The sequence below is a fragment of the Camelus bactrianus genome, chromosome 15, assembly GCF_048773025.1.
Source record: "Camelus bactrianus isolate YW-2024 breed Bactrian camel chromosome 15, ASM4877302v1, whole genome shotgun sequence".
Lineage (NCBI taxonomy): Eukaryota > Metazoa > Chordata > Mammalia > Artiodactyla > Camelidae > Camelus > Camelus bactrianus.
Genome location: NC_133553.1, coordinates 45,453,514 through 45,469,860, shown reverse-complemented (window position 1 = coordinate 45,469,860; position 16,347 = coordinate 45,453,514). Strand labels below are relative to the sequence as shown.

Here is a 16,347-nt window from a genome sequence, read left to right as displayed (position 1 = left end):
AGGGGCTGGGCTGGTACGCAGGCTGTCTGAGCACACTCTCCATCAGTTATTTCAGCACTCCTGTGAGGGAAGAGAGTGAGGAAACTGAAGCTCTGACACAGTAACCACTTGCCCAGCTCTAGGAGATGTTGACATTGACCCTGACTCTGAAAGCCCCTGCAGTCTCTCTCCACAATGCCTTGGCAAGCGAAGAACTGCTCCTCTTTGAGAAGCAACCTTCTGCATGTGGGTCAGCCCTGCCAGCCACCCTGCTCAGCATCCCTCCCTCTCTCACAGCCCATCCCCAGCTCAGTTCCCAGGGCAGGCCTGGGGTGAGGTAGGAGACACTGAGGTCTCCAGACTAACAACAGCCCGTCCTGCCTGAGCACCGCATGAGCCTCCTTCCTGAGCTCCAGCTCCACTCTCTCCTGGTTTCTGCCCAGGTGACCAGATTTGGGCCCCAGCAGCCCGTCAACAGCAAAGGCTCTAACTTACACTGCGCAGTTGCCTGGGTGCTTGAAGCCAGCTCTCCAGCTCGCCTGGCTTGACATACTTGCTGAAACTCCACGATGTTGGAGATACTTCCACCCTCAGCACGCCCCCAACTGCTCAGTGCTGGTCTGGGCCTGGGTCTAGAAGTCTTGTGCACTGAACTCAGTGCCTGCCCACCTGCTTTGAATCCCTGTCCTGGCTTCAGTGCTGCAACATCGGTGGATCTGGTGTCACATTCTGTCCCTTCCTCAATGTCTAGGTTTGCTCCATGTAGCCCTGTTGGTGCTATCCCTTACTGATTCTGAGATGTGAGAGCCCCACTGAAAATCTACTATGAGGAGTGTATTTTCCTGGTTTTTTCCAGCTGCCCTTCTGTTCCTTTTTGCAAGAACCCCCATTTAGAGTCAGAAGGCCCACACCCAGTGGGAGAAGATTCTAGATCAGTGATTCAGGCCACAGTTGCTCCTTCTCTCTCCCTCAAAAAAGTTGTAGGACAGATTCCCTGCTCCCTGACCACCCAGAAGTACCAAAAAAAGAGTCAGTTATACCACAGGTAAGCTTATATACACTTGGATAGACCAGAAAGAAAACCTCTCTATGAAATAAAAATGTGTTTGTAACTTTGCAAATCCATTCATTCAGTAATATTTACTGAGTCTACTGTGTGCCAGACACTGTTCTGCACCCTTGCAATACACATTAGTGAATTAAATATCATTGCCCTCCTGAAGTTTATATTCTAGTAGGTGTAATGATAAGTGATAAATAACAATCATAAGTAATAAGAAATGTATACAATATGATAGAAGGCAAAAAATGCCAATTAATGAAATAGAGCGAGGTAAGAGTGATTGGAAGCCCTGGAGCAGGGGGAGGGTTACATGTTCGAATAGGGTTGTTTTGGGCAAGCTTTATAGAGAAGGTGATGTTTGAACATAGACTTGAGGGAGTCAAGGAAGTTAACCATGAGGGTATCTGGGGAAGGGTGTTATAAGCCGAAGGAACAGCCATTGCAAAGGTCCTGAGGCAGCACTTTGTCTGGCATGTGTAAAGACCAGCAAGTAGGCCAGAGTGGCCAGAGGGGAGTTACCAATGCGGGAATTGAAGGAGATGAGAAAGATAACAGGGGCCAGATCATGTAGGACCTTGCAGGACTTTGACTTTTTTTGTCCCTACTCAAGTAAATCATAAAGGCCTGTCTCTCTCATTAGTCAAACTAGAGTTCAAGAAATTTAACAAATATTTCTTGAATATGTTTACCAAGTCCTGAGGCATACACTGATGACTAAGGCAGTCGCTGCCTTTAAGAAGTTCAAGGTTGAATCCCAGTGGCTGCAGCAGCTTGGTGTGGCGGAAAGCACCTTGGACGAGGCGGTTAGGAGACCTGGGTTCTCATCCTACCTTTCCATTTAACCTTAGCCGTTTGTCAAACCTCAGCCTCCTGTCACTGTTGATAATGACCTACGCCCTGGTCACCTCCTAGTTGCTATGGTGATCAAATGAGTGAAGGAATGTAAAGACTCTGAAAACCGAAGAGCCCTGCATAAACAGAGAGGGCATTAGGGAATCAGGTTAACATGGCCATTGCCCTGTGTCCCTTTCCTTGGGCCCAGGAGACTCAGTCTATGTGGTAGTCTTTGCCATGCCCACTGCTCTCTCCCTGATCTCACTGGCGCTCACTTCACCTGGTGGGAACCACCACTGCCATTCATTCAAGCTGATGCAAATCTCCAGCATGAAAAATACATCCTGGGCTATCTGCTTTGCAAAGGAAATTTACCCCTTCCTTCTCTATTTCATGCTTCCCTGATCAGATAAAGCTGCATTTGGTGCTAACTTTTAAGTCAAGTATGCATGGCCCCAACCAACAATAACAAAAACAGGCCCACAGGTTGCCGAACACGGTGAGTTTTTAAAATGCATTCAGACAGTGTGAGGATATTAATAGGGAGACACGTATCTCATTTCAGGCTACAAAGCAGATCCCACAGTGGGACACTGGAAATGCTGGGCGCTTCAAGGTTAGCTTAAACTTAAGAGAGAAACTTGGCTGGAGTACAGACATGCCTGAGGCCATGTCCCAGACGCTGCACTTCCAGCTCTAATGGCACAGTCTGTCAACTCAGCTCTGTTTTCAGTGGAACTGGACACTCAGTGATGGCCAAAAACAGCAGTTGACTAAAATAATGATGCTCCATGTAGACAGTGACGGAGGCAGAGAAAGATAAGTCTGGACGGGCCCTTTGGAAATCGTCTTGAACGCTCTTCCTTTACTTCACAGGTGAGGACATCAGGACCTGCAGGTCACATTGTGACTGTGATAATGGCAAGGCTCCAATGTCGTTTTCACTGTGGGTACGCTTGCCTCCTCTGGAGTCTCAGCATTCTAAATGTCGTTAGCTATCCCTTTTTGTGTGACAGTGGCCCTTGGGACCCAGATCTAGCTGAATGGACATTTGGAGGTTTTGTGGTCCAGTGATAGGGATGGACTATGTTGGTTACAACAAAAAAGGCCCCTGAATAAGGAATCCAAAGACCTGCCCAGAGGCCTGGCTCTGGACCTATTTACTGGGTCATACATCTCTTTGACTGTTTTCTCAACTGCAAAACATGAAGTGTGGCTAAGAGAATGTGCATTGACTCTGAAAACTGAAACTATGCATGCAGATTTTTATGACTATTATTTTCCATCTCTCTTTTTCAGATTCCAACATGCCATTTGCGAATATGTGGTTCTGAATTAAGGGTAAGTCTCTGAACAGGGGATGTGGGGAAGCTGACTGTCCCCAGATGTTCATAGTACACAGGGCTCATCACCATCACAGGCCACCCCCCCCCCACCTCCTTATCACATTCCAGCTCCACAGCCTCACCAGCTTTCTCATCAGTCCTCAAGGTTATCTTCAAGTTTGCCAGAGTGTCTTCTTCACCTGGAGAATTCCCCCTGTCCTTTAAAATGGTAGCATCCCTACCTCCATAGGACCACTCTTAATTCCCCAGGCAAATTAGTTGCTCTCTTCTCTGTGTGGTGGTGAAAGAAACAAACTCTAGAGCCAGACCATGTGGGTTTAAGTTCCAGCTCTGCCACCAAGGGGCTTGCCGTGGATACATTATTTAGTCTCTCTGTGTCCCAGCTTCCTCATTTATAAAATGGGGTTAATAAGAAAATCGAGAATATAGGGTTATTCTGAGGAGTAAATGGATTAGTATAAGTTAAAGCATTTATAACAAGGCCTCGTTCATGGCAAGGGCTACATATTTTCTGTTGTTGTTGTTATTATTAGAATACTTAATATATTGTGTGCAACATAATGAATTATATGTCTCTCTCCCCTCTCTGACTGTTAGAGCTAGAAGGGAGTTCTATTTTTCTGTTTTCTCAATGTTTAACACCCTGTCAAGAACATACTATGTGCTCAATGAACACCTGTTGAGCAAATGATTAGACATAGCCTGTGTGGTTCTGTTCATGGCATCATTCAAGTATTTTTTTCCAGTAAACTTCATGGGACAAGCAGTCTGTCAACTATATCTTCTTATGGTCTTATGAATTGTCTTGTGGTTTTAAAAATATCCCAAGTCTCATTTTTGTTTTAATAACAAAAGAAAGTTGTCTTGGAATTTTAATGAGTAGAACTACAATGTGGAAACAAGTGAAACTCAATTGGTAATAAATCTTTTCACTTGGAGTTGTGGTCCCAAGCCACACTGTTCTTGATATGGTTTCAAGAATGGAGCCCAGGGTTGGGTTCTATTTGAAGAAGAATTAAAATAAAAGAAGATCTCCCCAACGTTTTTGGGGTCCTATGATGTGGAGGGGTACAAAGGACTTGAACAAGTGAAATCCCCCAAAAAGTGACAGATAAGATATGCAGCATAAGGGGGAGGTCAGAGGGGGTTAGGGTTGTAATTTCCTGGAAGAAGTAGATTTTAAGCCACTGGCTCTACTTCCTGCTCTTTATCTTGTTGCTAAGTGAAATATCCTGAAACTGACATCCAAGAGACTGTCTATCTTCCAGTTTGGGTTTAGGGTGAGAGCACTGTGGGCGAAACAACTGTCTTCCTATTGTGGTCTTGATTTCCTACATCCAGTTGTATTCTTAAATACAACAAAATGCAGTCTTTCCAAGGGACTGTCAGGTTAAAATTCAACCACATTTTCTTTTTCTGATAGTTACTGTTGAAGATAATAATCTGATAAATGACCATATTTGACAATATTTAGATATTAGCCAAGGCAGTGATATAAATATATGTGTTTATGAATATAATATGCATGCACTTGTGGTTATATTACTATTTAAACAATTTAAATTATGGATAGATAGTCAGGAATATCAACACTCTCTCTTCACCTCCTCTGTAATATGATTTGCAGGCCAGTAGACACACAACAGGATCCATCCATTGAGCTGAGTAATATGGTAAATTGTCTGCAGAGATGCCACCAGTAATTCCTCCCCTCCCTGGATGCACATGTTGTGTCTTCCATCAAAAGGCTGAGTCTATTTCTCCTCCCCTTGAACCTGGTCTGGCCTTGTGACTTGCTCTGGCCAAGAGAATTCTGCAGAAACAATGCTGTGCCAGTTCTGAGCTTTGTAAAAGGATCTTAAGAGGCCCAGTAGCTTCCACTTTCACTCTCTGAGTGCCTTGAGCCACTATGTAAGGACTTTGATTACCCTGCCAGAGAAGGGGACCCAGCCGACCTCCCACCATTCCAGCCTCCCCAGCCAAGGTGCTAGACAGGAATGTGAAGCCATTTTGGATCCTGCAGCCCCATTCAAATCCTCCCCCTTAACACTACTTGGAAAGGTGATAAGCTGTCTCCCGAAAACCCTGTCCAAATTATACTATCATGAGCACGTGGTTGTTCTTTTGAACCACTTTGATTTGAAATGTTTTGTTACACAGCAATACGTACCTGAAACAAGGGGTAGCACTGGTCTACATTCCATGTCCTGTGTGTCTCTTCTTTAGAGTAGGACAGGCTGGGAAAAATCTCAAGTGCTCCTCTCTCCCCATTGCTCACGACAGACACTGCTGGTTGATACAGCTCTTTTCCATTCAGCCCACATACTGCCTTAAACCTCACCCTGGAGCTCTAGACAACAACCGCTAAGCCACTGATATAGGGCTCTGAATTGAAATGATCTGCATTAGTCATTATGTTTCCAGGTTCTCTGTCAATGAAAGGAAGAGGGGTGAACCCTCAAAAGCCATTAGCACCTCCTTAGAATCATGGAATGTTAAAAATGAGAGAACTTTGGAGATCATCTAACCTGGTAGTGCTGAATGCTGACTGCAGCTTACCTGGGCTGCTTTAAAATTTTAACTGATATCTGAGCCTCACCTCCCAGGTTCAGATTCAGTGGGGCCTCAGGATTTTCCAATGTATGTATTCCTTAGAAGTGAAGAAATTTGACTTTGCAAATTGAGGTCTGAAAGGGTGGATCACAGTGGGCTGAGTCCTGTTGAGAAATTATCTTAAAGGTCTAGGGATATCAGGGGCAGATGGTCCAAGTACTGAGAGCATTGGAAAGAGAACAGTTTCCTAAGAGGAAAACAAGGGCTCATGTGAGGGAAAGGAGGGAGGGGTAGGCACTCAGGAGAGCCAGCTCCCAGGTCAAAAGATGGACACCTTTTCTTTCTGTCGGGGAAAGCTGGCAACTAATCTGTGAGGACAGGTTTTGATATATAGCTCCAGATGTGAGTAGAAGGTTTGATTCTTGTTTTGAGGCTTTTCCTGTGGAGAATTTCTTAAATCTCAGACCTGATGGTTAAGAAGAAAGGAGACAAAGTATGAAGCACATGAGAGATGTGTTTGACACAATAGGGTCGGAAAAGTTCAAGGCGCCGTCTCTCTTGGTAACTTCAGCAGGAATGCTAAGATACAACAAGGGGGCTGGAGACCTCATGACAGTAAAATTTTAAGGTTTCATTCATTTTTTGGTAAAATATGACTTGCTGTCAGATATATGAGTTGGTATCTTTGATGCAAATATATATCAACTCTCTTCTGAAATCTGAAGAGATTTTTCTGCATATAAATAAAACCATGAGAGTGATAAAATTGCTTTTGATCACCTCACATGAAAGGTGTTAGGAATTTTCAGCCTGTTACCATAATTAAAGTGCTATGGGGAAAAAAAAATCTTACTTGAATATCTCTCCTCTGGCCCCTCTTTAGGGGCACTTCTGGAGAAACCCTCACCCACTTCAGTGTTGTTTTGACCCTCACTTTGCAGTTTAGACAGAAGTTACAGCTTTTAGTGACAGCAGAAGAATTGCCTTGCAGTTGAAAACACTACATTGAAATTTGCAAAAATGAACCAAGTTTCTCCTCGTAGACTCAGTCATAACAGTTGCCTTCTAAAGAGCCCACTTTTGTCAGTAAAGGAGTACACTGGAGATCTTTCTTTCTTTTTCTGGGTGGTCTTCTCCTTCTCCTTCTCCTTCTCCTTCTTCTTCTTCTTCTTCTAACTTTTTAAACATTTTAACTTGGCAGGGGGAGGCAATTAGGTTAACTTATTTGTTTGTTTTTAGGAGAGGTACTGGGTATTGAACCCAGGATTTTGTGCATGCTAAGCATGCACTCTACCACTTGAGCTATACCCTCCCCCTGTGTCTGCTTCTTAATCTCCTGTCTGTTGGGTCATGGTAAGGCATAATCTTTGCCTGACCTGTTCTTTCTACAGGTCTTTTTACTTTTATTTTTTTATTTTTTTTCTTTACATTTTTTATTGATTTATAATAATTTTACAATGTTGTGTCAAATTCCAGTGTAGAGCACAAGTTTTCAGTCATACATGAACATATATATATTCATTGTCACATTTTTTTCTCTGTGAGCTACCATAAGATATTGTATATATTTCCCTTCTACAGGTCTTTTTAAAATCACATTTTGTATTTACTTTACATACTAATCACAGTTTTTGTTTCACAGTCATGGGTTCAAGATGGGAGAGGAATCATTACTCAAGTGCATACCCCCATCTGCTCACACTCAGGATGTCACAATGGCTGCCTCGTTGGTCATCCTGGCTCCATCCCACCTGCTCCAATCCATCCCTTGCTCTCTCAATGTTTAATAGTGAGAAGATTGACTTGGCATATGCCACTGCTCCATTCAAAATATTTAAGGAATTCCATTTGCTTACAGAATAAAGTTCAAACCCTTTCAAGGTCCTCTATAATCTGGTCCAATATTATCTCTGGCACTCACCTTACCTGATGCCTTGGATCCAGCCTTACTGCTTTACTTGCTTCTGTTCCCATTTCTGGCACATTGACTTCCATCCTGCCAGAAATGTCTTCCTCCCTCTGGTACAACTCCTGCAAGGTCCAGCTCACTTCCCCCTCCATTGGGGAGCTTTCCCCAGTTACTCCATCCAACTCCCATGAACTTGAGTGGGGATTATTTGATACTGAGCATACCCTGACTTACATTTTTATGTCTTTGTTTATGTGTGTGCTGTATTTTCTTTTCTAGATGGTAGGATTTCATTCATTTATCCAAGAAATTTTTATTGTGGGCTAACTGCAGATGAGGCCCTGGGCTCCAATGGAGGAATGCTGCAGTGAATCAGACAGACAAGGTTCCTGCCCTACTGAGCTTACGGTCTAGTGAGGAACGATAACCATTCAGTGTGACAGGTTCTATTTAGGGGATAGTACTGGGTGCCATGGGAGAACATAAGAAGGCCACTTAACCATACTCGGAGGGCAGAGAGGCCTTTCAGAAAAAGCAATGCCCTACGTGAAACTTTAAGGACGAATAGGAATTAGCCAGGCAAAGATGTTGGGGAAGACTGTTTCAGCAGAGAGAATAGTATGTGTAAATCATGGAACACAGTCATGGAAGCAGTCAAAGACCAGGGTGGCTGGGGCAGAGAGGAGGTATGGAGGAGTACTGAAAACTTTATTGCAGGTAAGCAATGGCCTAGCCCTGAGCCTTGTGTTCATTTTGTCAGTGGATACTTTTTAAGCATTAGGTTCTTTGGAATAGCTCTCCCTCTAAGAAACAAGACCAGCAATGGAGATTTTTTTCATTTTCTCATGCAATATGAAATCCACAGGTAGGTGATTCCAGGGTTGATTCGTTCAACAGTTCAATTATGTTAGGGTTTTGAATTGTGTCTCCAGGTTTCCCTGGGTTTTCTTTCATGGTCTTAAGATGGTAGTCACATCTTCGAATAGCACATCCTCACCTGGCAGAAAGATAGAGAAGGTGGTTAAGGTCTCTTCCACATTCCTTTTTTTTATCATGTGGGAAAATCTTTCCCAGACTCCTCCCTGAAGTCTTCACACTAATATTGGCGTGGAATGGGTCACATGCCTGCGTTTAAACCAATCACTGGCAAAGGGGAATCAGATTTCCTTGACTAGTTTAAATCAAACATGATTCATCTTCTGAAACTGGAGGAAGGTCCTATCTTCCCTACAGGCATTGTCACATAGTACTTAATTGACACTGGAGTTCTTTAGCAAGGAAGAAAGAAGTGATTACTGTTGGGGAGACAGCCAACAGTGTCTGCCACAGAGCATCTTCTGAACATACTGGCACAAACTGCTATACCAAAGGCCCAGCACAGGGAAAGTCGTTCTCATTTCCAGTCATAAAAACTATTTGCATCAATTTTTACCCTCACATACAAGATGTCTGACTTTCAACCAAAAAAATATGAAATATACAAAAAAAAAAAAAAAAAGCAAGGAAAAACACACTGTCAAAAGACAAAGCAGTCAACAGAACTTAAAATAACTGTGGTTTGTGTTGAAGGTTCTAATAAAAAAAGATGGCCAATGCATAATTGCAGATGGGTTGGGTAATTTCAGTAGAGAGATAGACATGATAAGAAAGAGTCAAATGGAAGTACCAGAAATGAAATATATAATAACAGAGATGAAGAGTGCTTTCGATGGGCTCATTAGTAAACTTGTTACAGCCAAGGAAAGAATCATTGAAAATGAGGATCTATCTTCATGAAATTACCCAAACTGAAGCATACACACACATGAATGAAAAAAAGAAAGAAAACAGAACAGAGAATGCAAAATCTGTGGGACAATATCAAATAGTCTAACATACATGTAAATCACAATTCCAGAAAGAGATGAGAGAAAAAAGACAGAAGTATTTAAAGAAATGATGGCTGATGTATTTATACAATGTAATACTACTCAGCCATAAAAAAAGAATAAAATAATGCTGTATGCAGCAACATGGATGGACCTGGAGATCATCATTCTAAGTGAAGTAATCCAGAAGGAGAAAGAAAAATACCATATATCACTCATACGTGGAATCTAAAAAAAAAAAAAAAAAGACAGAAATGAACTTATTTACAAAACAGAAAGACACACACATACAGAAAAAAACTTATGGTTACCAGGAGAAAGGGGGTGGGAAGGGATAAATTGGGAGTTTGAGATTTGCAGATGCTAACTAATATATATAAAATAGATAAACAACAATTTCTTCTGTATAGCACAGGAAACTATATTCAATGTCTTGTAGTAACCTATAATGAAAAAGAATATGAAAACAAATATAAGTGTGTATATGTATGACTGAAACATGCTGTACACCAGAAATTGACATAAAATTGTTAACTGACTATACTTCAATAAATTTAAAAAAAAGAAAAAAAAAGAAATAATGGCTGAGAATTTTCCAAAGTTAATTATAAACACTACTCATGCATCTTAAAAGCCCAGAGAACACTAAACAGAATATATACAAAATAAAACAAAATAACCTAGGTGTATCATATTCAAACCATTGAATGCCAAGGATAAAGAGTAAAGCTTGAAGGCAATAATAAAAAAAATTATATGCTGAGGAACAAAAATAAAATATTACAGCAAACTTCTTGTCAGAAACTACATAAGGCCGAAGATGATGGAATGACATCTTGGAAGGGCATTGTGGGCAGGGGAGGGGGAGCCTCTGTCAATCGGAATTTTATACCTAGTGAAAATATCTTTCAAAAACAAGGAAAAAAAATAAAGGTATTCTCAGTATACAAACAAAAAGCATTGTCAGCCACAAATAAAATGGAAATGGTGTCTTACTATTGTTTAATCTATTACTAGTGAGCAGAGAAGCTGATCATTTTATGTTTTGGTTATGTTTAGTATTGACTTGTAGTTTGTCTCATATGAATTGCCAATTCATATCTTTCACCCATTTTCTATTAGGTTATTAGTCTTTTGCTTGTATGAGTTCCTTATATATTTTGAATACCAGTCTTTTGCTATATGTGTAACTAATATCTTTTTGTAATCTGTTACTTTTCTTTTAATATGTTCATGGTGACTTCTGTTGACACAATTTTACAATTTGACTAAATTAAATTTAATCAGTTTTTCCTCTGTATTTTTGCATAGGCTTTCCCTATGTCACATTCTCTAAGATTTTCTTCTAAGGTTTTATAGTTTTGTATATTATTTAGGTCTTTAATCCTTCTGGAACTTACATTTTTGAATAGTGAAAGGTAGTGATATAAATGAATTTTTCCCAATGGTCAGGAAGTTGCTCCAACATTATGGCTTGAATGGTCAGTCTATCCTTTCCCTATTGATTTAAAATGCCACATTTATCATATAATACATTCCCATATATTCAAGGCTCAGTTCCCCCTTTATGTCCTATTGAGCTATTTTATACCAATAACACAATGTTTTATTTCCCATAGCTTTATAGTATGCTTTGATATTGTGATAGGCAATGGCCAGGCTTGTCCAGCTCAGCTTCTCCCAGGAGATAAATGACATGCCTGCCTGAAGTTTTGAGAAAGGAGTCCTAAAAGAGAGCCCATGCTCTTTTACATTTCTGAAATAGTCCGGCAAAGAATGAGCTTTAGGATGAGGAGTGATAATAACTAGGCATCATAGATGGCCTGTCATATGGTCTTAGGTCAACCAGACATGTTTGGTACCTGGTTATTATCATTTAATCTGTGTTTAGTGCAGCAATATGGCATTATAGCAATATAGCAAGAAACTGAACCTGATAATATGCCTGGATAATGTGGCTTACCAGAAGCGGTTTTGTAAAACCATTCTGTAGTTCTGAGATTTATGGCTGGGGATATACGGGCTCCAGAAAACACTGATTAGGACTTCTCATTACCTGGCAGTTTCCCCCTGGCAGGCTGACCACGGTCAGCACTCATGCCTGTATCTTACTTGGATTTAAGGTAAATCCAAGAAGCTGTTCTCCCCAAGCTCTCCTGCTTGATACAGTCTCTTATCCTTCAAGGTCAACTGCAATGACATGCAATTTGTATACTCTCTATGTGCCTGAGTGTTCCTTCTTACTCATCTTCAAGCCCAGTCTCTGTTTCACTACTTCAGAAATTTAGAACAGCATGCTCTCTGTTTTAGAACTTTATTTTTTTTCATATTTGCCTTGGATATTCTTTCACATTTTCTCTTTAGAAGAATTTTAGAATCAGTTTGTAAATTCTTTGAAAAAAAAAATCCCACTGGGAATTTGATTGTGATTTCACTGAATTTATGGATTAATTTGAGGGGAGCTACCATCTTTAAGATGCCAAATCTTTCCAACCAGATGCATGAACATTTTCTTTTATCTGGGTTTTCTTTTATGTCCTTTAGTAAAATTCTATCTTTTTTTTTTCTATCTTGGGTATTTTGTAGTTTTGTGGGTTTGTGGGTTTGTGTCTTTTGTGAATAAAATCTTTTTCATGACATTTTGTAATGGTTATTGTGGAACAGAGGCAAGCTATTGCCTGCATATGTTATTATGGTACTTAGTCTCCTAACTGAACTCTGTGAATTGTGATAGTTTACTTCACACTCTCAGATTTTCTAGGTACACACTTATGTTGTCTGCAAATACTGACAGTTTTGTTTCCTTCTTTCAAATCCTTATGTCTTATTTCTTTTCCTTGTCATTTAATTGGCTAGGACTTCCAGGTCAATGTGAAATAGTTGTGAGCATCCTTATCTCTGATATCAGTAGAAATAATTCTATTTCATCATTAGGGTGATACTTGCTCTAGGATTCCGGTTGACATTCTTTATCAAGCAAGAAAACTTTATTTCCAAGTTGCTAAGAGTTTCTCAGAATGAGTGTTAAATTTCATGAAATAATTTTTCTGCTTCTGTTGAGAAAATCATATAATTTTTCCCTTCTAGTCTATTAATTGAACAATATTTTGAAATGTTGAGCCAACATTGTGCTTGAGGGATTAAACACTCTTTGATTTCCCCCAGTTATGGAAATACTGCTTTTAGTTTGCTTACAAATACTTAAATAGGACAGACAGTCTTCGGTTTGCCTTAAAACTGACTGCTTCGAAGTTCTCCCCTGACTTCATTGTTCTTTTATTTTTCTCTAGTGATTGAATTTCTGGTTATCCTCTTTAAAAGTTTCACTGCAGATTATTTAGGGGAAACTAAGAATATTTGAGACACAGTCTTAACCTTTAAAAGTTGGTATCATAGAGAACAACCAGGGCATACCAACTGGTGATTGGTATCTGTCAGAAACAGAACACCACATCTGAGATGGGCTGAGGGGTTGGTAAAGGGATGACCCATGACCATGACAGCACTGTACATACTTCACCTTCATGTAACCAAGCACAGAAAAGTACAAACGATTACATAAGAGTAGAGAGGATGTACCTCCTTGGAGTTAGTCAATCCAAAATCCAGGACACAGAGAGGAGGCTACTGTTCTTTTGGTTTCCATGACAACCAGAGGCCAATTTACCATGATGTTAATGAGGCTTGAGCTTCAGGGCCTCTCACTTTAAAGGGCCCCTTCCAAGGCCCTGCTCCTCATTTTGTCTCTGTAATTTTGTATCCTTTTCCTTAAGGAGAGACACCAACTTGTAGAAGCTTTAGTTAGACCCTACAAAAAACCTGGGTTCATCCCTACGACCACCCCAGGCATGGCTCTGCATACCTGCTACCCGGCCTGGACCCAGGGCTCTGAAAGCCCTTTCTGGCAATCCTGATAATTCTCTCAGTTTAGCGATTAGTGTGGATGGCAGATTAAATTACCCTGTTGCTTCCCAGCTGGGCTAGGAGAACTCTGGCCTGACACAGAAGCCGGTGGGTGTCCTGTGGAATGAGGGCTCAGCTATCTCACACTTCTCTCTCTGTGGGGGCACGTGATCAGATGCATTATTAACGCTGAGCTGATCTGGTTACCTTGATTGACACTAAGTGATTTCAGCCTGGACTATATTTGTCTTCGTGGGGAAAATGACTGCCACAGAGCTGAAAGGTTATTTCCCTCTTCAAATACATTTGGGCCTGTCACTGTGGAGTTACACACCCTGACATCAAAATCAGACCCGCGGGCTTTGGAAGACAGCAAATGACATCACGGGCAAAAAATGGTGTCAGCTTCATTTTGCTTTTTCCTTCTCTATCTGAACTCTGACAGAGTAGCAGTTTGCCTAGAGTTTGCAAGGCTTTCAGGTGAGGAGAAGGGAGAATTAGTAGTAGCTGGACTTAAATAAATCATTTCCAGGATACGTTTGTCTGTCCTCCTGGTCCTTCTCTGTTACCATCAAGCTTAATTTGAAATGTTAGGGCTGTGGTACCTAATTAATAAGACTAATAAATCATTAGCCTGCTATTAAATAAATATTTAACTTCTCAGCAAAATAAAATATTCCTTAATTCAACACTTATTTTTTGTTTGTAAAACTAACAAGGAAGATATTATCTACAAGAAACCCCATCCTTAACTCTGTTAACCTTTCCTAGGGTGCTGAGCATTTAAGACAAGTCTATGAATGACCTAATGTCATGCTCACAATGTTAGGCTATGCAAATGCTGAATGCATGTAAGAAATACATCAAACCAGGGGAGGAGGGTGTAGCTCAGAGGAGTGGTAGAATGCATGCCTAGCGTGCACAAGGTACTGAGTTTAAGCCCCAGTACCTTCATTAAAAAAATAGATGAATAAACCTAATTACCTCCCCACCAAAAAAAAAAAAAAAAAAAAAAAAAAAAGATTAATTAAAAATAAATTTTGAAAATTTTGAAAAAAAATACATCAAACCCAGTAACATGGGTAAAATCAGATCATGCTAGTCTATGAACTTCAATGAGGGAATTTAAGTTAGACTGAAGGGGAAATTTAAACCTACAGATATCAGAGTTATAGTGGCATAAAATGAACTACTGCCCCACCTCATAGGATTTAGTTATTTTGGATGAAGTAAAAGTTAATAAATTTAACAGCTAGTTTTGTTGATGGATGCATCCTCTGGACTTGGGGATAATAAAAGGAGGATTTAAAAAAAAAAGAAACTCTACCTACTGTCACTGTCCTTGTTATAGTACAAGCATCTGACTCTTTGTTGTTGGTGTAGAAAGAAAGGACCTCTTGCCGGGTCCATAACAGGTGGGTTTTGGGACAGAGAAGTGATAAAGCTCATTGCAACAAAGACCCGCCTGTAGAAATAGTTCTTATACTAGTCTGAGTCAGGGGTGGGGAGGCAGAGCTACTGTTTAGCTTCAAATCACAAAGTCGTAACTACCGAACGTGCTCCTCCCTCTTGGATCTGTGCCTTGTCTCCAGGAGTGATGACAGCGGGAAGGGCTGGCTTCCCACTAGACAGAAACAGGAGGGAGTGTCCACTGACCTAAGGAAAATATCTCATGAAAACATGGTTTCTTTTATAATCAGAGGCATATAAAAATGCATGTAAACAAGCATTTTTTATTTGAACATTAAATTTTATTGGTACAGAGCATGTGTTTTGTTATACTGGTGAATAATGTCTTTTAAAAATGAGATTTTGAGATGCCATTCTGCTTATGTCACGAGATAAAGGGCTTTTGGAACATTGTTCTGGTGCAAACCCTTTTAGTAAGAGGGGATTAAACAAGAAGACAGTCTGAGGTGCCAAAAATACTTTCTGCAGAGCCCTCTATTAAGTGGAAAAAAGTTTGAGTGTTTTTTTTCTTAAATGTTATCCAAATGGCTTTTGTCTGAGAAACCTCTCTAACTAGACCTCGAAAATCATCAGTTTGCCAATCTTAGTGTGCAAAAATATTGGTGTATGGATACCCTGATAGGTCCCTATATTCCTGTCTAATGGGGTCAGTAGGAGAATGATTTATTCAAAAACATCTAGTTAAAAACAAATTTATCTATGAAAGATAAAGGAGGAAAAATCCAGGAATGAAAGTTAATAAACACACCAAAAGTTGCTTACTACCAAAGAAAAAATTATCTCTATCAACACTGACAGCCTTAGGAAGTCTTGGTTGTGGCCCATGATTGTGATTTGTGTTTGTAAGTGCCTTTTAGACTGCAGATGAATTCCTGGAGGCTGGCTGTTTTGATGATGATGATAATTATCACATTTATGGGAAATATGCTTGTTCACATAAACAACAGTAAATGCCAAAGAAGTAAAGTAAACAAGGATACTTTGAGCAAGGAAAAAAATACTGAAATAATAAATGTGGTTGAAAATTAATATTTTCCCAGGTTGGTAATTTTCTTGCATTGTGAAGTGTTTGGACAGATGAGTCCCTGGTCACAGTCACCTGGAGTCACAAGGGTCAGCCTTCTCGGGTTCCACTGGGCCCCAGAACCTGGCATCTTTTTTTTTTTTTTTTAACATTTTTTAAATTGAGTAATAGTTATTTTACAATGTTGTGTCAAATTCTAGTGTACAGCACTATTTTTCAGTCATACATGAACATGTATATATTCATTGTCACATTTTTTTTTTGCTGTGAGCTACCGCAAGATCTTGTATATTTTTCCCTGTGCTATACAGTATAATCTTGTTTATCTATTCTGCATTTTAAAATCCCAGTCTGTCCCTTCCCACCCCCCCGCCCCCTTGGCAACCACAAGTTTGTAT

General features: G+C 40.3%; 1 long non-coding RNA gene across 8 annotated transcripts in view; it reads left to right on the top strand.

The window, feature by feature from the left end:
* Positions 1-16,347, top strand: part of LOC141579862 (uncharacterized) — a 225,336-nt gene that overhangs the window by 54,146 nt on the left and 154,843 nt on the right. For all 8 annotated transcript variants that reach the window (XR_012511941.1, XR_012511940.1, XR_012511935.1 and 5 more), the window contains one exon: positions 3,176-3,217. This is a non-coding gene — a long non-coding RNA (uncharacterized LOC141579862). The remainder of the gene's footprint in view (positions 1-3,175; positions 3,218-16,347) is intronic.